The sequence below is a fragment of the Triturus cristatus genome, chromosome 10 (assembly GCF_964204655.1).
Source record: "Triturus cristatus chromosome 10, aTriCri1.1, whole genome shotgun sequence".
In the NCBI taxonomy this organism is placed as follows: Eukaryota; Metazoa; Chordata; class Amphibia; order Caudata; family Salamandridae; genus Triturus; species Triturus cristatus.
In genome coordinates this window covers 1136532724-1136553293 of record NC_140593.1, presented here as the reverse complement: position 1 = coordinate 1136553293, position 20570 = coordinate 1136532724, and the positions used below count along the sequence as shown (strand labels likewise).

At 46.4% G+C, this 20570-nt stretch overlaps 1 protein-coding gene and 1 long non-coding RNA gene across 6 annotated transcripts in view; one reads left to right on the top strand and one right to left on the bottom strand.

Annotated features, from left to right (window-relative positions):
* The window catches only part of LOC146796748 (uncharacterized), a 276266-nt gene that overhangs the window by 147052 nt on the left and 108644 nt on the right, over window positions 1-20570 (top strand). For both annotated transcript variants that reach the window (XR_014969663.1, XR_014969664.1), the window contains exon 4: window positions 92-289. This is a non-coding gene — a long non-coding RNA (uncharacterized LOC146796748). The remainder of the gene's footprint in view (window positions 1-91; window positions 290-20570) is intronic.
* The window catches only part of SLC5A11 (solute carrier family 5 member 11), a 226343-nt gene that overhangs the window by 136841 nt on the left and 68932 nt on the right, over window positions 1-20570 (bottom strand). The window lies entirely within an intron of this gene.

Here is a 20570-nt window from a genome sequence, read left to right as displayed (position 1 = left end):
CTTCACTGAAATATTCAGATTTCATGTATTGTATTTATAAACCCAGAGTTATTTGATTGTCTAATTGAGCACTCACTCTTCTCTCACCTAGGTTTAAGCCCTCTTATCTGGTGCAGAATGGAGAAAACAGTGGAACAGGGTGGCTGAAGGCCAGAAAGAGACAAGGAGCTTGCCAAGGTCAAGAAGACTCACCAGTACATACTGGAAATAAAACCCAGTAAGAAATCGAACGTGTAAAGACGGAGGCAGACAGCGCTCTGGCTTTTATTCTCATGGTGGATGGGAAGAGGTATGTGTGAAAGATGCAGGTTTGTGTACAATATCTAAGGAAGGACGAGGTATAATATCTCTACCGAAATGTAATGAAGGACCATGTGCTTCACTTACAGTTCGAGAATTGTGATGTTAAAGACCCTTAAGTTCGAGAAAGACACTTCCAATGGCCCATTTGTAAGGAGAGTGGGACTGTTAGGTGCTTTATAATGTGACAGGGCCATTCACCCACAAGGACCTTCGGATGCTTCTATCAGCACAACGTTGAGGGTCCAGAGATGACTAATATTAGATCCAGACATTTGCACCTTTCAGTTTGGTACATGGAAGGAAACAAAGGCACTCCTGCAAGCAGCCAAGATGAAGCTGTGTAAATTATATAAACAATTTACACCTTTATGAGGCAGGGAAGGGGGGGCGCTATCTATAAAGGATTTAGAGCCTCATGTATAAGGATTACATTTGCAAAAAGTGGTTGCAAATTGCGCACAACTTTTTGAGATTGCAATCTGATTTTGCACATCTACTTATGTACTAATGGGGCTGTTGCTAATGGGGGTTGCTGAACGACCTGCCTATTTAATATTCATTAACTACAATCACAGGGATGATGGGCTGCAAGGAACAACATTCATGTGATTACTTTCAGAAACCGAAAACATTTTTTTAAATTAGTCCAAGTTCCTTAATGGAAAAGGAGCTGCTTTAAAAAAGGTTTTCAGTTTTGGCCGATTAGTCTCTTGCTCTGTTTCCTAGACTCACGCATACACACACATACAACCACTCGTAGTCAAAGTCCCACAATCAGTCACACTCAGTCTCCCATACGAGTCTCGTTTTTCCTCTCTCTCTCTCTCTCGCAAACGGAATGTGTTTGCTCCCAGCCCGACCGGAGTTGTCTCAGCTACAGGAGTAGCCCGTCAAACACCTACCAACGTTGCTGACCGGCTAGGAAGCCCCAGCACACCTCGTGGCCGCAGAGGAGGGAGAGGCGCTGGCCCCGGGACTGCGAGGACCAGCACACAACAGCTCCAGCTGGTCCTCTTCCCGCGTGAGCCGCGCCCCCTCCCAGTGCCACGCCCCCAACCGAGCGCAATAACTTCTTGCGGCATCCGCTTCGCGGGTGCCACTCGCAAACGGACTGTGTTTGCTCCCAGCATGACCGGAGTTGTCTCAGCTACAGGAGTAGCCCGTCAAACACCTACCAGCGTTGCTGACCGGCTAGGAAGCCCCAGCACACCTCGTGGCCGCAGAGGAGGGAGAGGCGCTGGCCCCGGGACTGCGAGGACCAGCACACAACAGCTCCAGCTGGTCCTCTTCCCGCATGAGCCGCGCCCCCTCCCAGTGCCACGCCCCCAACCGAGCGCAATAACTTCTCGCGGCATCCGCTTCGCGGGTGCCACTCGCAAACGGACTGTGTTTGCTCCCAGCCCGACCGGAGTTGTCTCAGCTACAGGAGTAGCCCGTCAAACACCTACCAGCGTTGCTGACCGGCTAGGAAGCCCCAGCACACCTCGTGGCCGCAGAGGAGGGAGAGGCGCTGGCCCCGGGACTGCGAGGACCAGCACACAACAGCTCCAGCTGGTCCTCTTCCCGCGTGAGCCGCGCCCCCTCCCAGTGCCACGCCCCCAACCGAGCGCAATAACTTCTCGCGGCATCCGCTTCGCGGGTGCCACTCGCAAACGGACTGTGTTTGCTCCCAGCCCGACCGGAGTTGTCTCAGCTACAGGAGTAGCCCGTCAAACACCTACCAGCGTTGCTGACCGGCTAGGAAGCCCCAGCACACCTCGTGGCCGCAGAGGAGGGAGAGGCGCTGGCCCCGGGACTGCGAGGACCAGCACACAACAGCTCCAGCTGGTCCTCTTCCGGCGTGAGCCGCGCCCCCTCCCAGTGCCACGCCCCTACAATCAACCCAACGTAAAGGCGACCTCTGTAACGCGCATCGCGGGACGCGCGCGGGGCGCATTCCGGGGCGAAGACCGGGCAAAGAGCGGGCCGTTTGAGGCCCGGAGAGACCGAGAGACTGGACTGGGCCCCACCCTTTGTAAGTTATTACTCACCCGTTCCGCATATCTACTATCCAACTAATACTTATTCTAGCCACGGGAAATATCACTGACTACATCGTCTTATAACATCACAAGATGGTAGTTACAAGAGGAACAAAAACACTAGCTCCAGGAAGCGTTAGGAAGTTATTGGGTCCTATGGACGACTTCCTTGCAAAAGCAAACTCCCTCATCGACCAAAGTATTACCCTTATGGAAAAAAGAGTTTCATTGGACTTAGACTTTGCCAAACGATCTTCCCTGGGAAACCTCGCAGAAGCTAGAACCCCCGTCCTGGCAAATAAAAAAGCATCAGGAGCTGTGAACGAAGGCAGACACAGCCTCCCAAATAACGTAGATTTATCCGTATCTGACCTTGCAGATTCACCCTCATCTTCAGAACTAGAAAAAACCCCTGAGCTACCCCCTCGATCCCCCACCCAGATATCACCCTCGGAAGATATCCAAGCTAGAGGAAGGAGAGAAGGAGCAATTAGCAAAAATAAGCTTATCCGAAAAATCCCAACTATACCTAAAATCGCTCCCCCTCCGAATACTTCTGAGGCTCTACCAATTCTCCTACCAATTTCTTCACCACCACCACACTTAGAACTTCCTACTGCAATTGTTCTTCACGGCCAACTGGAAGGTACTACTCCTATCCTATTGGACTCACCAACCCAACCACCCACGAAAAAGGCCCCGGAAGATTACGAGAATCTCATTTTCATAAATAAGATAACAGAAATCTTCAAACAACTCTTAAGACCCGTAGAACAAAAGCTGACAAAGATAGAACTACAGATTTCGAAGCTTATCTTGCCCCCACAACACATCCAGGGGCCTCCCCCAAAGAAGAAAGGGAGCGCGAATCCTTCTCATAACGCCCTCTCAAACTCTCTGGGTGTTAGCGCAAAATTTTCCATCCCCCAAACAGTCATGCCTCAGACAGTAGTACCTACCGTACCGCCCCCTATCCCAACACCCCCAGTTACCATGACCCAAAGCACATTAAATACTACTACTGTAGGTTCAACCACTTCAAAACAAAGCAAAAATAGACCACCCACAACCACTCAGCCACAACCAGCTCCAATAAAAACTGTTCCTTTAAAGACCCCGGTATACAACCTCTCTTCCCAACCAACCCAAAGAAACACCCAAAGAGGGAGGAGTGAACCTAGAGCTCATACTGAGCTTCCTCCTGAGGCCGCCCCTTACGTAGCTGTTATGATCGGAGTAACTGAACTACCTCCTAACACGGTGGAACCGCCATGGTCCCTAAAAAACAAAGTACACCATTGGGTGCAGACAAATCGCCCCATGCCACCAAATTGCCATGGTAGGATTTCCTCTCTTTGCAGGACCCCGTGGGTGGGGAAAGGCACCAAACAATATCCAGGGGACTGCATCATCATTACCTTTGAGGACCCATGGGTGGCAGACTATGTCACCTCTTGGGAACAACTGAACCTAAATGGAAGCATTAGAATTAAACCCCTCTCATTTTTCTATCCTCTCATTCAAACCTCAAACAATAACTTCTCTGAGGACCCCGCTTTTCCTTGGGTGGAACCACCTCAGCGCCAACCAACTTTCTATGACAACAGACAATATGGCGCCTCTCGCTTCCGGGAGCAGGAAAACCCTTGGCAAATAGTCAATCCACGTCATCAGGGACTAAACTGGGGAGAATGGGGATACCAACAGCAGAGGATGACTCGCAGAGAACCGCCCAGATGGGATCCCTGGTACAACATTCCAACAACAAATAGATATAGTCCTCTAGAAATGGTGGATTGACCATCAAGGGACCTAGAATATATTACCCCAAACCTGCCACACTTCCTTTCCTTAAGTAACAACATTGTCACGACCCCACCAATTTCAGTCCCGAAAGTGAATCCCCACACAATACCTTTCTTATTTTGGAATGTGGCGGGCCTACGAACAAAGATCGAAGACCCCGTTGCCGTTAATTTCTTAGAACAAGGCAAAATAATTTGCCTTCAAGAGACCTGGGCAACCTCAGAGCTCCATTTATTGGGGTACAAAACTTACTCCTCATTTGCTACTCAAAGCGCAATAGGTAGACCCAAAGGAGGCCTGACAATCTACATCGCCAACACCCTATCACAGTTAAAAGTGACCAATCTTTCCACCGATTCTAACTGTCAGATATTCTCCCTCTCCTTTGCAAATGAGGACACTATTACCCTTGTCAACTCATATAATAACCTAATGGAAAACGATTTCCTGACTTTTGTCCAAGATATGCAGGAGAGACTAAGATCCTTTCAACACAAGGAGGACAACTCTAAAATGATCCATCTTATTTGGGGAGGTGATTTCAATATTCATCCCTGCCAAATGGCAGATACCCAATGTTGCGGATTTGCAGACGACAACGACGTTCCACTAGCCCATTTCGTCCACAATAAATCTGGCAACGCTCTGAATAACACACTGTCAGAGTTTGACTTATTTATCGCTAATTCCCTGAAGGCGGAGAAAAATCAGTTCAATCCAACTTACGTGGCTAGAGGCCACCAGACAACAGTGGACTACATCCTGCTGTCCCATGGTCTCGCTACAAAAGTCACAGATCACCAAGTAATTGGCAACACACTAAGTGATCACTATGCACTAAAGATTGAATTCCATCCATCTGAATACAGATCTATGGTCACTGATATAGCAACTGCCCTCGCTCAAGACAGCCTGCAACTGCGCAAACATAATGGTTATTCCATAAAATGGGAAAAGATCGACCCACAAAATTTCACAAAAAAATTAGTTAACCAGGCGTACCCATATATTCTTAATTGTTTGGACCTAGCCCTAAATCATACGGAAGTCCTACTGAACTTCGCAGAAATTCTGACAGTAGCCAAGAGACTACTCACGGGGAATACAACCAACAAACATACAGAAAGGAAAGGTTGGTTTAACCACAACTGTACGAGAGCCCTAACTGATCTAAAATCTGCCCTCCACAAAAAACCAAGAGACGTGGGCCTTATTCAATTTCTAAGAAGAAAATACAAACTGGAACGCAAACTAAAACTACAACAAATGAAAGAGAAACTCTGGAATGACCTAGACAAGAGCTCCCAATCAAAAAACAGCAAGGATTTCTGGAGAACGATTAGATCCCCATTCCTCTCGGACAACAACTCTCCCAAGATAGAGGTCGCTATAGATGAGGGAACTTGGATTGCTCACTTCGAAAACATATTCAAAGACCAAGGAACCACAGACCATCCATTTCACTTCCATAATGAAGTACAATATCCAATCCCAATTTCTTTTGACATCTCCGAAATCTTGGCGGCTTTGGAAAAAAGTAAAACAGGGAAAGCCCCGGGGCCTGATGGCGTCCCTGTGGACCTTTTTAAATTTAACCAGGAGCTCTGGGCACCTATCTTGACGAGAGTATGCACAGCAGCAGCCAGTGAGGGCATTTTAGACTCCTGGACCAGATCAATCATGGTCCCCATCTTTAAGAAAGGGGACCGACAGGACCCAAAATGCTATCGTCCCATATCCCTCCTGGCACTCCCTTGGCAAACTGGTGGGGAGGGTCATTCTGGAGAGACTACATCAGTGGAGTGAGGAAAAGCGTATCATCTCGGACCTACAATTCGGCTTTAGAGAAGGCCTCGGGACAGTAGAGCAGGCACTTAACCTTAGCCTTATAATGGCCAAATACACGCACGCAAAGAAATCGACGGTATACATGGTCTATGTGGACCTGTCTGCCGCTTTTGACTGCGTCGCACATTCCAAATTATGGACAGTCCTAAGAGCAATGAACGTGGACCCCTCACTGCTTGATCTTCTTAGAGAGCTCTACACCGGGGCCTCGGCTAGAGTTCGGTTCGGAAAGAACGGTGAGCTGACGGCATCATTTGGCGTGGAGCGAGGAGTTAGGCAGGGCTGTGTTCTGGCCCCCTTCCTTTTCTCGCTCTACACAAATGGCCTGGAGGAGGAGATGCTGAGGGGGGCTCAGGACCTCCCAAAAATGAAACAGAGACCGATTCCAGCGCTCCTCTACGCGGATGACGCTGTCATCCTGGCCCGAACGCCGCGCGAACTCCAGCTCTCACTAGATAGATATACCACCTTCATGAACGCCTTGGATCTAAAGGTTAATGTTAAAAAAACGTTCGTCATGATCACGGGGGGGTCGAAGAAAGGAAAAAAAAGTATCTTTTTCGATAGCCAACCATTGGAGGTCACTACACAATACCCATACCTCGGGATCATGATTGATGATAAGCTAACCTGGAAACCAGCAGTGGAAGCGAGATGCCACCTTTTTAAGCGCTCAATAGCAGCCCTGCAGTCCTTCTCGAGGAAATTGGGAAGGAGGCGGCCAGCAGGACTGCTAAAAATTTACAACGCCAAGTGCCAAGCGATTGCTCTCTATGGAGCAGGGGTTTGGGGCCATATAGATGTTGGAGCCTTACAAAAAATCGAAAATCAATTTATAAGATTCCTTCTTGCTACCCCAAAAGGCTCACCAACCTACGCCTCCCATATGGAACTGGGAATTCCGTATTTGCAGGATCTCCTTAAAATCCAGCCATTGCTTTTGTGGAGGCGTATATGGACTTCGGATGCTAATACGCTATGTCACTCGATCACGCCTCTAGTTTAAAATGGCTCCGCTACATCAGAAACTTTTTTACAGATATGGGCCTTGAAAAATATTATCTCCACCCAGAATCGATTGTTGCCCTCCCAAAAAAGGAGCTCAAGGAACTTACACTACGGCATCTAGAAACACTAAGACTGTCAACTGAGGCTGCAAAACCCTCAGTGGTTCACGCGAACACAGTCCAGCTAACTTTTGGCATTCAACCATACCTTACTCTGCATACCAAAACATATGAGAGGATGCTGCTCACCAGGCTCAGACTGAACCTCTTTTTTAGACTGGTTGCTTTTCCTCTAAATAAGGCCTGGGACTCAAAGCTGCCTCCGTGTCCCTGTGATGCGATATCAACTCAATCAAATATCCACGTCATTATCTTTTGTAAATTTTACCAACCACACAGAAAATTTTGGATACTTCCGCTATGCAGGCGATGGGGCCTAAGACAATGTCGACCGGCCTTCCTTAGACTGCAAACCTTAGAGTCTGAAGAAGTCTGTTACCTGGTCCTAAACTTTTTAAAATGTATTATGAACCATAGAAAAAACCTTTAACAAACCGCATTAGGAAAAAACATTGATTCTCAGAAGCAAAAAATTCCTCTTCTTTTTAAACAAATGACAGCTGTTTTTTCTTTTTTACTGTATATGATTGTTCTCTTTTATGGTTTTCTTCGTGACAAACCGAATAAAGAATTATTATTATTATTATTATTATAATATCTCTACCGAAATGTAATGAAGGACCATGTGCTTCACTTACAGTTCGAGAATTGTGATGTTAAAGACCCTTAAGTTCGAGAAAGACACTTCCAATGGCCCATTTGTAGGGAGAGTGGGACTGTTAGGTGCTTTATAATGTGACAGGGCCATTCACCCACAAGGACCTTCGGATGCTTCTATCAGCACAACGTTGAGGGTCCAGAGATGACTAATATTAGATCCAGACATTTGCACCTTTCAGTTTGGTACATGGAAGGAAACAAAGGCACTCCTGCAAGCAGCCAAGATGAAGCTGTGTAAATTATATAAACAATTTACACCTTTATGAGGCAGGGAAGGGGGGGCGCTATCTATAAAGGATTTAGAGCCTCATGTATAAGGATTACATTTGCAAAAAGTGGTTGCAAATTGCGCACAACTTTTTGAGATTGCAATCTGATTTTGCACATCTACTTATGTACTAATGGGGCTGTTGCTAATGGGGGTTGCTGAACGACCTGCCTATTTAATATTCATTAACTACAATCACAGGGATGATGGGCTGCAAGGAACAACATTCATGTGATTACTTTCAGAAACCGAAAACATTTTTTTAAATTAGTCCAAGTTCCTTAATGGAAAAGGAGCTGCTTTAAAAAAGGTTTTCAGTTTTGGCCGATTAGTCTCTTGCTCTGTTTCCTAGACTCACGCATACACACACATACAACCACTCGTAGTCAAAGTCCCACAATCAGTCACACTCAGTCTCCCATACGAGTCTCGTTTTTCCTCTCTCTCTCTCTCTCGCAAACGGAATGTGTTTGCTCCCAGCCCGACCGGAGTTGTCTCAGCTACAGGAGTAGCCCGTCAAACACCTACCAACGTTGCTGACCGGCTAGGAAGCCCCAGCACACCTCGTGGCCGCAGAGGAGGGAGAGGCGCTGGCCCCGGGACTGCGAGGACCAGCACACAACAGCTCCAGCTGGTCCTCTTCCCGCGTGAGCCGCGCCCCCTCCCAGTGCCACGCCCCCAACCGAGCGCAATAACTTCTTGCGGCATCCGCTTCGCGGGTGCCACTCGCAAACGGACTGTGTTTGCTCCCAGCATGACCGGAGTTGTCTCAGCTACAGGAGTAGCCCGTCAAACACCTACCAGCGTTGCTGACCGGCTAGGAAGCCCCAGCACACCTCGTGGCCGCAGAGGAGGGAGAGGCGCTGGCCCCGGGACTGCGAGGACCAGCACACAACAGCTCCAGCTGGTCCTCTTCCCGCATGAGCCGCGCCCCCTCCCAGTGCCACGCCCCCAACCGAGCGCAATAACTTCTCGCGGCATCCGCTTCGCGGGTGCCACTCGCAAACGGACTGTGTTTGCTCCCAGCCCGACCGGAGTTGTCTCAGCTACAGGAGTAGCCCGTCAAACACCTACCAGCGTTGCTGACCGGCTAGGAAGCCCCAGCACACCTCGTGGCCGCAGAGGAGGGAGAGGCGCTGGCCCCGGGACTGCGAGGACCAGCACACAACAGCTCCAGCTGGTCCTCTTCCCGCGTGAGCCGCGCCCCCTCCCAGTGCCACGCCCCCAACCGAGCGCAATAACTTCTCGCGGCATCCGCTTCGCGGGTGCCACTCGCAAACGGACTGTGTTTGCTCCCAGCCCGACCGGAGTTGTCTCAGCTACAGGAGTAGCCCGTCAAACACCTACCAGCGTTGCTGACCGGCTAGGAAGCCCCAGCACACCTCGTGGCCGCAGAGGAGGGAGAGGCGCTGGCCCCGGGACTGCGAGGACCAGCACACAACAGCTCCAGCTGGTCCTCTTCCGGCGTGAGCCGCGCCCCCTCCCAGTGCCACGCCCCTACAATCAACCCAACGTAAAGGCGACCTCTGTAACGCGCATCGCGGGACGCGCGCGGGGCGCATTCCGGGGCGAAGACCGGGCAAAGAGCGGGCCGTTTGAGGCCCGGAGAGACCGAGAGACTGGACTGGGCCCCACCCTTTGTAAGTTATTACTCACCCGTTCCGCATATCTACTATCCAACTAATACTTATTCTAGCCACGGGAAATATCACTGACTACATCGTCTTATAACATCACAAGATGGTAGTTACAAGAGGAACAAAAACACTAGCTCCAGGAAGCGTTAGGAAGTTATTGGGTCCTATGGACGACTTCCTTGCAAAAGCAAACTCCCTCATCGACCAAAGTATTACCCTTATGGAAAAAAGAGTTTCATTGGACTTAGACTTTGCCAAACGATCTTCCCTGGGAAACCTCGCAGAAGCTAGAACCCCCGTCCTGGCAAATAAAAAAGCATCAGGAGCTGTGAACGAAGGCAGACACAGCCTCCCAAATAACGTAGATTTATCCGTATCTGACCTTGCAGATTCACCCTCATCTTCAGAACTAGAAAAAACCCCTGAGCTACCCCCTCGATCCCCCACCCAGATATCACCCTCGGAAGATATCCAAGCTAGAGGAAGGAGAGAAGGAGCAATTAGCAAAAATAAGCTTATCCGAAAAATCCCAACTATACCTAAAATCGCTCCCCCTCCGAATACTTCTGAGGCTCTACCAATTCTCCTACCAATTTCTTCACCACCACCACACTTAGAACTTCCTACTGCAATTGTTCTTCACGGCCAACTGGAAGGTACTACTCCTATCCTATTGGACTCACCAACCCAACCACCCACGAAAAAGGCCCCGGAAGATTACGAGAATCTCATTTTCATAAATAAGATAACAGAAATCTTCAAACAACTCTTAAGACCCGTAGAACAAAAGCTGACAAAGATAGAACTACAGATTTCGAAGCTTATCTTGCCCCCACAACACATCCAGGGGCCTCCCCCAAAGAAGAAAGGGAGCGCGAATCCTTCTCATAACGCCCTCTCAAACTCTCTGGGTGTTAGCGCAAAATTTTCCATCCCCCAAACAGTCATGCCTCAGACAGTAGTACCTACCGTACCGCCCCCTATCCCAACACCCCCAGTTACCATGACCCAAAGCACATTAAATACTACTACTGTAGGTTCAACCACTTCAAAACAAAGCAAAAATAGACCACCCACAACCACTCAGCCACAACCAGCTCCAATAAAAACTGTTCCTTTAAAGACCCCGGTATACAACCTCTCTTCCCAACCAACCCAAAGAAACACCCAAAGAGGGAGGAGTGAACCTAGAGCTCATACTGAGCTTCCTCCTGAGGCCGCCCCTTACGTAGCTGTTATGATCGGAGTAACTGAACTACCTCCTAACACGGTGGAACCGCCATGGTCCCTAAAAAACAAAGTACACCATTGGGTGCAGACAAATCGCCCCATGCCACCAAATTGCCATGGTAGGATTTCCTCTCTTTGCAGGACCCCGTGGGTGGGGAAAGGCACCAAACAATATCCAGGGGACTGCATCATCATTACCTTTGAGGACCCATGGGTGGCAGACTATGTCACCTCTTGGGAACAACTGAACCTAAATGGAAGCATTAGAATTAAACCCCTCTCATTTTTCTATCCTCTCATTCAAACCTCAAACAATAACTTCTCTGAGGACCCCGCTTTTCCTTGGGTGGAACCACCTCAGCGCCAACCAACTTTCTATGACAACAGACAATATGGCGCCTCTCGCTTCCGGGAGCAGGAAAACCCTTGGCAAATAGTCAATCCACGTCATCAGGGACTAAACTGGGGAGAATGGGGATACCAACAGCAGAGGATGACTCGCAGAGAACCGCCCAGATGGGATCCCTGGTACAACATTCCAACAACAAATAGATATAGTCCTCTAGAAATGGTGGATTGACCATCAAGGGACCTAGAATATATTACCCCAAACCTGCCACACTTCCTTTCCTTAAGTAACAACATTGTCACGACCCCACCAATTTCAGTCCCGAAAGTGAATCCCCACACAATACCTTTCTTATTTTGGAATGTGGCGGGCCTACGAACAAAGATCGAAGACCCCGTTGCCGTTAATTTCTTAGAACAAGGCAAAATAATTTGCCTTCAAGAGACCTGGGCAACCTCAGAGCTCCATTTATTGGGGTACAAAACTTACTCCTCATTTGCTACTCAAAGCGCAATAGGTAGACCCAAAGGAGGCCTGACAATCTACATCGCCAACACCCTATCACAGTTAAAAGTGACCAATCTTTCCACCGATTCTAACTGTCAGATATTCTCCCTCTCCTTTGCAAATGAGGACACTATTACCCTTGTCAACTCATATAATAACCTAATGGAAAACGATTTCCTGACTTTTGTCCAAGATATGCAGGAGAGACTAAGATCCTTTCAACACAAGGAGGACAACTCTAAAATGATCCATCTTATTTGGGGAGGTGATTTCAATATTCATCCCTGCCAAATGGCAGATACCCAATGTTGCGGATTTGCAGACGACAACGACGTTCCACTAGCCCATTTCGTCCACAATAAATCTGGCAACGCTCTGAATAACACACTGTCAGAGTTTGACTTATTTATCGCTAATTCCCTGAAGGCGGAGAAAAATCAGTTCAATCCAACTTACGTGGCTAGAGGCCACCAGACAACAGTGGACTACATCCTGCTGTCCCATGGTCTCGCTACAAAAGTCACAGATCACCAAGTAATTGGCAACACACTAAGTGATCACTATGCACTAAAGATTGAATTCCATCCATCTGAATACAGATCTATGGTCACTGATATAGCAACTGCCCTCGCTCAAGACAGCCTGCAACTGCGCAAACATAATGGTTATTCCATAAAATGGGAAAAGATCGACCCACAAAATTTCACAAAAAAATTAGTTAACCAGGCGTACCCATATATTCTTAATTGTTTGGACCTAGCCCTAAATCATACGGAAGTCCTACTGAACTTCGCAGAAATTCTGACAGTAGCCAAGAGACTACTCACGGGGAATACAACCAACAAACATACAGAAAGGAAAGGTTGGTTTAACCACAACTGTACGAGAGCCCTAACTGATCTAAAATCTGCCCTCCACAAAAAACCAAGAGACGTGGGCCTTATTCAATTTCTAAGAAGAAAATACAAACTGGAACGCAAACTAAAACTACAACAAATGAAAGAGAAACTCTGGAATGACCTAGACAAGAGCTCCCAATCAAAAAACAGCAAGGATTTCTGGAGAACGATTAGATCCCCATTCCTCTCGGACAACAACTCTCCCAAGATAGAGGTCGCTATAGATGAGGGAACTTGGATTGCTCACTTCGAAAACATATTCAAAGACCAAGGAACCACAGACCATCCATTTCACTTCCATAATGAAGTACAATATCCAATCCCAATTTCTTTTGACATCTCCGAAATCTTGGCGGCTTTGGAAAAAAGTAAAACAGGGAAAGCCCCGGGGCCTGATGGCGTCCCTGTGGACCTTTTTAAATTTAACCAGGAGCTCTGGGCACCTATCTTGACGAGAGTATGCACAGCAGCAGCCAGTGAGGGCATTTTAGACTCCTGGACCAGATCAATCATGGTCCCCATCTTTAAGAAAGGGGACCGACAGGACCCAAAATGCTATCGTCCCATATCCCTCCTGGCACTCCCTTGGCAAACTGGTGGGGAGGGTCATTCTGGAGAGACTACATCAGTGGAGTGAGGAAAAGCGTATCATCTCGGACCTACAATTCGGCTTTAGAGAAGGCCTCGGGACAGTAGAGCAGGCACTTAACCTTAGCCTTATAATGGCCAAATACACGCACGCAAAGAAATCGACGGTATACATGGTCTATGTGGACCTGTCTGCCGCTTTTGACTGCGTCGCACATTCCAAATTATGGACAGTCCTAAGAGCAATGAACGTGGACCCCTCACTGCTTGATCTTCTTAGAGAGCTCTACACCGGGGCCTCGGCTAGAGTTCGGTTCGGAAAGAACGGTGAGCTGACGGCATCATTTGGCGTGGAGCGAGGAGTTAGGCAGGGCTGTGTTCTGGCCCCCTTCCTTTTCTCGCTCTACACAAATGGCCTGGAGGAGGAGATGCTGAGGGGGGCTCAGGACCTCCCAAAAATGAAACAGAGACCGATTCCAGCGCTCCTCTACGCGGATGACGCTGTCATCCTGGCCCGAACGCCGCGCGAACTCCAGCTCTCACTAGATAGATATACCACCTTCATGAACGCCTTGGATCTAAAGGTTAATGTTAAAAAAACGTTCGTCATGATCACGGGGGGGTCGAAGAAAGGAAAAAAAAGTATCTTTTTCGATAGCCAACCATTGGAGGTCACTACACAATACCCATACCTCGGGATCATGATTGATGATAAGCTAACCTGGAAACCAGCAGTGGAAGCGAGATGCCACCTTTTTAAGCGCTCAATAGCAGCCCTGCAGTCCTTCTCGAGGAAATTGGGAAGGAGGCGGCCAGCAGGACTGCTAAAAATTTACAACGCCAAGTGCCAAGCGATTGCTCTCTATGGAGCAGGGGTTTGGGGCCATATAGATGTTGGAGCCTTACAAAAAATCGAAAATCAATTTATAAGATTCCTTCTTGCTACCCCAAAAGGCTCACCAACCTACGCCTCCCATATGGAACTGGGAATTCCGTATTTGCAGGATCTCCTTAAAATCCAGCCATTGCTTTTGTGGAGGCGTATATGGACTTCGGATGCTAATACGCTATGTCACTCGATCACGCCTCTAGTTTAAAATGGCTCCGCTACATCAGAAACTTTTTTACAGATATGGGCCTTGAAAAATATTATCTCCACCCAGAATCGATTGTTGCCCTCCCAAAAAAGGAGCTCAAGGAACTTACACTACGGCATCTAGAAACACTAAGACTGTCAACTGAGGCTGCAAAACCCTCAGTGGTTCACGCGAACACAGTCCAGCTAACTTTTGGCATTCAACCATACCTTACTCTGCATACCAAAACATATGAGAGGATGCTGCTCACCAGGCTCAGACTGAACCTCTTTTTTAGACTGGTTGCTTTTCCTCTAAATAAGGCCTGGGACTCAAAGCTGCCTCCGTGTCCCTGTGATGCGATATCAACTCAATCAAATATCCACGTCATTATCTTTTGTAAATTTTACCAACCACACAGAAAATTTTGGATACTTCCGCTATGCAGGCGATGGGGCCTAAGACAATGTCGACCGGCCTTCCTTAGACTGCAAACCTTAGAGTCTGAAGAAGTCTGTTACCTGGTCCTAAACTTTTTAAAATGTATTATGAACCATAGAAAAAACCTTTAACAAACCGCATTAGGAAAAAACATTGATTCTCAGAAGCAAAAAATTCCTCTTCTTTTTAAACAAATGACAGCTGTTTTTTCTTTTTTACTGTATATGATTGTTCTCTTTTATGGTTTTCTTCGTGACAAACCGAATAAAGAATTATTATTATTATTATTATTATAATATCTCTACCGAAATGTAATGAAGGACCATGTGCTTCACTTACAGTTCGAGAATTGTGATGTTAAAGACCCTTAAGTTCGAGAAAGACACTTCCAATGGCCCATTTGTAGGGAGAGTGGGACTGTTAGGTGCTTTATAATGTGACAGGGCCATTCACCCACAAGGACCTTCGGATGCTTCTATCAGCACAACGTTGAGGGTCCAGAGATGACTAATATTAGATCCAGACATTTGCACCTTTCAGTTTGGTACATGGAAGGAAACAAAGGCACTCCTGCAAGCAGCCAAGATGAAGCTGTGTAAATTATATAAACAATTTACACCTTTATGAGGCAGGGAAGGGGGGGCGCTATCTATAAAGGATTTAGAGCCTCATGTATAAGGATTACATTTGCAAAAAGTGGTTGCAAATTGCGCACAACTTTTTGAGATTGCAATCTGATTTTGCACATCTACTTATGTACTAATGGGGCCGTTGCTAATGGGGGTTGCTGAACGACCTGCCTATTTAATATTCATTAACTACAATCACAGGGATGATGGGCTGCAAGGAACAACATTCATGTGATTACTTTCAGAAACCGAAAACATTTTTTTAAATTAGTCCAAGTTCCTTAATGGAAAAGGAGCTGCTTTAAAAAAGGTTTTCAGTTTTGGCCGATTAGTCTCTTGCTCTGTTTCCTAGACTCACGCATACACACACATACAACCACTCGTAGTCAAAGTCCCACAATCAGTCACACTCAGTCTCCCATACGAGTCTCTCTCGTTTTTCCTCTCTCTCTCTCTCTCTCTCTCTCTCTCTCTCTCTCTCTCTCTCTCTCACACACACACACTCACATACACAGTCCCGCATACTCACACACATTCTTCCCTCTAAATTTACACACTGTTTCATCTCTCCTCTTATCTCTTTCTTTTCTCGTCACCTTGTCCCTTTTACTTCCTATTATCACAGACTTCATTTACTGTATCCCCCTTTCTCCAGCTTGCACCTGATATTCCAGAGTGGTGTTCAGTAAATTGAGTAGCTTTTCCTCTGTATTTAAAGATTCCTAACTCTGCCTGGACACTCGCATACATTCGTAAGCAAATATGTGCATCAAGGAAACCCCTGCACATGGCCCAGGTGCTTCCTTATTGCTCCCACTCTGGTTAAGACTTGGAACATCAGACTCTGACCCTCTCTTTACTAAAGGAGTGAGGCCTGTTGTGCCATGGCCCTCGTTCCAAAGAGTCAAAGAGGCATACACATGGACTGCAATGTGCTATTTATAGCTGGCAATCACAGGTCTCTGTGGGAACACTGTTCTCATGGGACACATTGAGTGTAAACCAGAGCCCAGTCCTCCCGAGTAAATTCCATCACTGTGTATTTGCTATCTTTTTATGGGTAAGAATATTAGAGCTGTTTCCCAGTATCCCTTATGTGTGAGTTTTAAAACCAGAAATTGATTCAGAGAGAGAGCACTATCTTACTTCATACATGGACACCAGCAACTTCCGTCAGGACCGGTATGTTGGAGGGCACCTAGGGGATATGTATAGATAAGCACTGGCACTCTAGCCTGTAGGAGGTTGGAGTGTTGCTGAAGTAGACACCCACAGTAGGGAGGTGGCTGACAACACTAATCCAACCCTGGCTCTGAGAAGGTTGCCACACTGATTAACAAAAATAATGGCTTGAGCCCTGGCTTTCAGGAGACCAAGAATTTGCTCAGAAAGCAAAAATATGCCCTAGCAGGTAGAAGTCATAACGTTGCTCAATGAGTCTGCTAGTGAAGGCTGCATAATATTCATTATTCAAAGTAGAGAGCAAACCAAGCATTCTTTTGGAGAGTATTGCGTTGAACAAAAGCAGATACCCACTCCAGGCCTTCCACGTAGGGGGGCACTGCAGCATTCCATGGGGATATATACCCTTCCCCCATTATCGCTGCTGCAATCATGACCTGTTCACCGTCACCATAGCACACTACATCTCTAACATATAATGTCTCAAAATTTCATACTGGAGATAATTGGTTCATTCATATCTGTAAGATGTGACTCTATCACTCCATGAAGTGTGCAATATTGTACAATGTCACCCCAACCCCCTGATGAGACAGTTTCTTCACTCTTAACTGTGCAATGCTACATCCTATTCACATGCCATTACAGATATCCACTCTGCCTCTGCATCTCAGCTTATTATGAAATACAAATGCATGCATCTGGAGTACTTATGACTAGCTGTTAAGAAAATACCAATGAAACATTATAAGACACCTATGCTCCAATGGTGGTTGTATTGACTCAAGTTGTCAACAGCGTCTGTCTGCCTAAAGCTGCTCCAGGGTGAGTAAGTATGGAGAACCCTTCTGCAAAGCAGAGAATAAGGGAATTACCAGAATTGTCTTGTTCTTCATCTTGAGATTCTCTTGGGTAATCTGAAAGGAAGAATATCTCTGCGTGTGTACAAGATCCCGAAAGTATCTAAATAAAATAGTGGCTGAATCTTCAAGAAGAAGAGTTATGAAACAGTGCTTTCTCTTAAATATCTCTCGAAGCCAACTTTCAATATGACCCCAAGAGGACACTCTTTTATTAGACCTAGTCTACCTTGGAATTAATTTTGGCTTGCTAAAGAAGGATGAAGTCCTAGTTGCAATGAAGGTTATGGTTAAAGAAAATTAAGGATTTTCTCCAGAGTCAGTGGAAGACTCTAGAGAGGAGTTTCTTGGTTGATGTGAATCTATGACCTGGAGAATACAGAATCATCTAAAATATCCCATGATATCTAAGTGGATTGGATGATCACTAATTTGTCAGGGAGGAACTTGGCTAGAGTAAAGGTGACAGCTGTGTTGCAACAGTTAGACCAGAAAGTACAAGACTTCCTCAGTTGTTACTATCACATCCCGCATCTACACAGGGAGGGCATTGCTGGTCTGCTTTCCAGTATAGTCAGGAAAAAATAAAGTTCTTAGCAATTGTTTCCTGTAATCATTGGAAAATGTCAGCCTTGGGATCAAGAGCTGCAGTCACAGGTCAACAATAGTTTAGGAAGAAATCATGCAAGGCATTTATAAGAATTTGCTATTTACCACACCCTTTATGGGTCATTGTTTTCTTAGGCTTAGAAGAGATAATGTCAAGGCATTCAAGGACAAGAAGCTTTATTTGTAGTCCAGTGGCACACTAAAGCAGACAACCGAAAGTTTAGACCTTCCTGCGTATCAAGATCTTCACAACCCTGCTACAAAGTCCACTTTCAAGATGAGTTTCATCTGAGAAACGAGAGCCATCAAGGGTTCCTTTGCTCTTTCTCCACCCAAGACATCACATTCCTGTGCTAGAAGAAGAGAGGTATTGAATCTTCTGGTGGGGTTGCCTCACAAAATTCTCTTCTATCAACTGTTAGGATATTGAAACTGAGGGCTCATCTATCAAGTTTCGTATAGAAAAGTTAAGCTCCTGCTATTGTTTAGCATACCTCAAAAGGACATGTCACCAAACTTAAATCTGGTTTGATAGCTCCACCTAAATTTGGAATTTTACATCAAACGTATTGTATTTCTGGATGTTTATGCACTCCAAGTAGAAGAGACCTTGAGGGTAGGTCACAGGAGGCAACCTGACAACAGGAGGGGCAGCCTTCTTTTCTCACCCTTCTAGTGATTACATGTGAGTAGCAGGCTGTTGTGCGTAACCTGCAAAATTCTTACTAGCCACAGCCTGAAGTTAATTGTACTCTAGTCAACTGAAATTAATTGGCAGTTGTCTTTCAGACTTTCTGAGATTGCCTGTGCCAGCTTTAGGGATCTCCGGTTGTAAGTTGTATGAACAATATCACAGCAAAGGCTTATGTCGACCACCTTAGCAGCATAACACCCAGGAGTCTAATTGTACCAACTAACAACATCAGTTCATGGACATAAGCACATGTGACATGATATTTAGCTATTAATTTATGATGGCATGCTACCTTTCATGATGACTCTCTTAACTGAATCTTGTCTTCCTTGCAAGACTACTGTTTATCTCACCAGATCTTATCAGACTTTTGCCAGGTATTTGGAAGGCAATGCTAGCTCTCTTTTCCTTTAAGCAAAGTTATCTGTTTCTGGAGACAGGTCATTAATAACAGATATGGTGGTGTGTCTCTGACTCCAGGCGATCTGTTCCCTTTCCCTAGTTTCCGTTGTTGGCAAGGCTTCATCAGAAGATCTTGAGATTGAGGGTCAAAGTGATACCGCCCTCTATACGAGAATATCCTGATTCATGTGGTATATTTCATTGTGATAGTATTGGGTACGTCTGTTGTCTTCCATCCTCAGGGGTGCAGCTATGGTAAGATGGCAATTGATATTGTGCTTCTTGAGCAGCTATGGCTTCAAAGCTTAGTTCTATCCAAGGTGACTCGGGCTTCCAACCGTCCAGGTGGAGCTCTGTTGTGAATTTCCCACACTGGGCTTCCTTTTTGCTGTGAGTGAGGTATTTGCTTAATGACCTGCGCTCCTGGCCATGTGATGGCGCACTCACATGTCTGTTACTCCAGCAGGTTTTATCTGGGGGTCTATCCACAGTTCAACAGAAGTTTCAGTGCTCCACTATAAAGGCTTTTTGGAAAATTTGGATTAGTCGGTCTTCAGATTAGTCTGTCTTCAGTTGAACCTTATGTTCTCCTTCATATGCCTTGTTTATTAGTCAAATGCAAAAAGAACAATTGATGGACAGAATGCCGAACAATGTCATACATTCACCCCAGTACTGAGAACTGGGCCTAAATCCATCGTTTTTTTTGCTCACCATGCCATTCCAGTTTGGACCCAGCCATGTGCAAATCAGTCTTGACCCTGCACCCAATGGGAACAGTTCAGCCCGAACTGCCAGGCCAGGTCCTCCCTGGACTGGAAACAAGCATCCTAGGACCGGTTTCGGACTTTCAGCCTTCATCAGCCAGGATAGCTTGACTCCAGTGGCATGGAGCGCATTAGCCAGGCCAGTATCAATGGCCCTGGTACTATTTCAAGATCATGCAGAGTTCTTAATGCCTTTTGAGCCCCTGTAGAGTGTTTGTCTAGGGATATTTTTGCTATTCCTAGTAAGATTGACATCAGCAAACTTGTTGGGCAATCTGGGCTCCCTACATAGTGCTCTTCCATATCTGAGATTCTTTCTGGACGGGTAGTCATCCTGTTGGTCCCTACTTTTTGTATGTGATGTGCCCTGCTGTTGATATGAATTAGCAGATTGTCCTGTCTTCTATGTTTCTGGATCCATCATCCATTGAGAAGTGGTTTTCAGTGCATTAGATATCTGACAGGCAATGGCATTTATTTCCCCTGACAAGTGGTTTTCAAAGCAATAGATATCTGACATGTGATAGTATTTATTTTGGCCCCACCTGGTGAATTTTGGTGCTCTGAATTTTGTGAACTTTGACAAACCTAAGACTGACATCATTCCCACAGTCTCAGAAGATGGGAGTGAATGGTGATTTTTAATATGTATGCAAGCTCTAATAGG